Raw genomic sequence first — 3,917 nt, 5'->3', positions numbered from 1 at the left:
TCATATGTAAACTATTTTTCTGCATTTACATTTTGGGTATATTTCCATATACACATGCAAAAAATAATCAAAAACATCTAGATTTTTTTAATTTGGACATAATCAAATTATATCTTTTGTCTTTAGCAACTTAAATTTTGACTTAGCAGAGTTTCCATCTTTCCTCCTGAAACCTCTCTCTCATGTACTAAAAAAACATAAACACAAGAAAACTTACATGTGATTTTGTGATATTTGCACATGAATATACGGTAATGTTTCCAGTTCCGGTAATATCAATCAAATAGTAACACTTGGGTGGTAATATCTCTAGCTAACACCTAATAAACATTTACTAAATGTAGTTATTATTAAAATATAACTTTTAAAAGCATACTTACTAATAGCACATGTGGTAGACTGAATAATGGCCCCCCAAAACGTTGAGGTCCTATTCCCTGGAATCTCTGAATGTTACTTTATATGGCAAACAAGGACTTTTCAGACTTTGATTACATTTAGGATCTGGTGATAATGAATCTCATTATCTTGTATTATCTAAGTGGGCCCGAAATGTAGTCACAAGTGTCATTAAAAGAGGGAGGCAGAGAGATTTGACCACAAAGAGAAAGAAGCAATGTTATACAAGGAAGGGGTCATGTGCGAAAGAAATGTAGGCAGTTCCTGAAGCCAAAAAAGCCTAGAAAACAGACTTTCCTGCTAACACCTTGTTTAACACTGGGAGACTTATTTTGGACTTCTGGCCTCCAGAAATGTAAAATAATAAGTGTTTTGTTCTAAGCCATTAAGTTTGCTAATTTGTTACTGCAACCATAAAAAAATTAACATGGCACACAAACTCATTCTGAAAACACACACACACACACACACAGGATTTAATTGCAAAAATTTTCTTTCAAAGATAAGAGATGAAATGCCCAGAGTATTTATGTGAGTAAAAATGACAATCTCTGAGAAAACCTTCAGATAAGGAAAGCCTTCATATCTAATACATCTCTTTAATGCCTTTTATGAATGAAACCCTATTACCATCCTATGTGTTAACAAAGCATTGCTGATTTTATGCAAAATGGCAAAATTGACTACACATGTCTTCTACAACTTTCTTTTTCAGCAGTCTTTTCTATAAAGCCTATGTGATCTCCAATCACTCTTTACTATTCTCCTGTTCAGAAAGAATGTGATAAATTTTTTAAATATATTTTTATTGATTTCAGAGAGGAAGAGAGAGAGAGAGAGAGAAACATCAATGATGAGAGAGAATCATTGATCAGCTTCCCCCTGCATGCCCCCTACTGAGGATCAAGCTCCAACCCAGGCATGTGCCCTGACTGGGAATCAAACCATGACTTCCTGATTCATGGGTCAACGCTCAATCCCTGAGCCACACTGGCCTGGCAAGAATGTGGTAAATTTATTCTCAGTAATATGCAAGTTAAAGATGGCTGGTTTTTGTTTTAATATAGGTCATACCTACATTAAGGGATACGTGGTTTTGTTTGTTTTTCTGTTTGTTTTATTGAGAAGGCCAGACTTCTCTGACTGAAGATGTTTTCAAGGGTCTCTAAAATCACATCCTATCTAATAAAGAGGTAATATGCAAATTGACCATCACTCCAACACACAAGATGGCTGCCCCCATGTGGTCAAAGATGGCTGGCAGGGAAAGGCAGTTGGGGGGGAACCAGGCCAGCAGGGGAGAGCAATTAGGGGTGACCAGGCCTGCAGGGGAGCAGTTAGGCGTCGATCAGGCTGGCAGAGGAGTGGTTAGGGGCTGATCAGGCAGGCAGGCAGGTGAGTGGTTGAGACCCAGCAGTCCAGGATGGGACCTAAACAGGCAGCTGGACATCCCTCGAGGGGTCCCAGATTTGAGAGGGTGCAGGCTGGGGTGAGGGACACACCCCCCCCCCCGCATGAATTTTGTGCACCGGGCCTCTAGTTTAAAAATAAACAGCCAAATCTGCATCAATTCAAGTTCACCTATGGCTAAATGAAGCAGGATGAGCCCACAGGACTCTTGGTGTTCAAGAATATGAGATGTGTTGCAGAAACAAAGTACTTGTAAAACCTGAAGTTATAGATTTCCTTCTGTCCAATAAGTTAGACAGCCCTGACATATTTCTTTCTTCCAAATGTGTGCCCCAAGAATTCTGTATTAGTTTTGATGTAATAAATAGAGATGAAGTCAGATACAATGTAAAGAGTAGGGATGTGAGCAACTGCTTCCCAAGGCTAAACTTGAGACAATACTCATCCCAGCCAATGAGGCACAAAAACAAGTGTTTATGGTAGACCAAACCTAAAGTTCTACTTCCTCCTTGGTCCACAGTGGGTTTCTTTGAAACGTAATATGGGAATTGATGAATTTATTATGATGAGGGCAAGAAAGAGAGAGTGGGTGACAAAATAAATTCTAGGTAGATTTTATATTTTGAGCATTTTGTGATAAGAGACTATGAATCAGTCCATCAGCTTTTACATAAATTGGGCTCAGAGTAGATTCATAACAAAAGGAACTATGGAAAATCAACACCCAGCATATCATTTATAATCATGCTGAACCTAAAGAAATAAGGTTTATCTGACATTATGTAGGTTATATAGAGATATATTTTACTTCACATACATGGATAGACGGAATAAGAATTTGGAATCAATAGTATGAGTGAATTGGGAATATTACAGGTTGAACCTATAGTAAATTGTTATAAATGTGTGGATTTGAGCATAGAGATTCAGGAGTTTTCTGAGAGATGGTGTTCTAAGGAAAAATGTGCTTGCATTTGGAGGGTGGAAACTAAAGAATTTCAGAAACTGGAGACCAATTGAGGATTTTGTAATTAGAAATTCACATGATTTTCAGGCCATTTCAGGCCCCACTTCTCAGTTCCAGTCTAGTTTGCTTTACTTTTCCTCTGGTTTTGGAGGATTAATTTATTTCTTTCTTTTTTTTCCATTCTACCTCTCTTTTGGTCAAATCCAGACAATGAAGGATCATCAAGTAGTAGGGAAGAAATAACATCAAGGTGAAGCTTGATTCTCAATTCTTAGTGAAATGAAACAACCACTTAGTTACTCATTGATCTTTGCTACTTAGGGTTCTACACCTGCAGGAGGGGCTTGTGCCTCTATAGAATCCAAAGGGGTCTTATGAATTTAAAACTAGAATGTGTATTAATAGATGCTTCCATAAGCATGGAGTGCAAGCTCATTCCCTGCATTAAGATTACAAGTATTTTTCTCTAGGCATAAATGGGGCATTGGATTTTTCAGAGAACAGAGAGCTATGAAGCTTCAAATGAAAAGCAGGTCAAATTACGAAGTAATATAAATCAGGATGGAGAATAGTAATTAAATCAAAAATGATTAAAGTGGCAGTAAAAAGGCTACTTGGAATTCATACAGTTGGAAGAGCAGCTCTGAACATTTTCCAAATTTCTACAAAAATTTGTATGAAGACAAAAATGACATTTTAAATAACACTAAAAGCAAAACTTTTTACTTACAATCAACCTATGTCTGAACTTTAACAGAGTTCATGAAAATAACTTTTGTTATATTTATGCTTCATTTTACACTAAGAAGGTAAACATGCATTTAGTCTTCCTATTCCTGTTTTCTCCCAACCACTGAATGCTATTAAGCTTTGTGATTAACAATAAAGAAGTAAATATCAGTAGTGCTGAAAAGTGGGGTTCGGAGAGCGGGTTTCCTCCTTGCAGGTTCTTGTCTCACAAAGTTTGAAGAATAAAATTCGTAGACTAAAAGGACTTGTTAGTAAAAGGGTAGAAATGTATTGGAAGTAAATACAAACTCTCCTGTAGGGAGGCGTTCCCAAGGGGGTAACCAACTAAGCCCCTATTTCTAAGGTTTATAAATGCTGTAGTTCAAACATGTCAAACTCGAGGCCCGCGGGC

Source organism: Myotis brandtii, unplaced genomic scaffold, assembly GCF_000412655.1.
Source record: "Myotis brandtii unplaced genomic scaffold, ASM41265v1 scaffold479, whole genome shotgun sequence".
In the NCBI taxonomy this organism is placed as follows: Eukaryota; Metazoa; Chordata; class Mammalia; order Chiroptera; family Vespertilionidae; genus Myotis; species Myotis brandtii.
The sequence above is the reverse complement of the archived record's forward strand: the minus strand, read 5'-3'. Positions refer to the sequence as shown.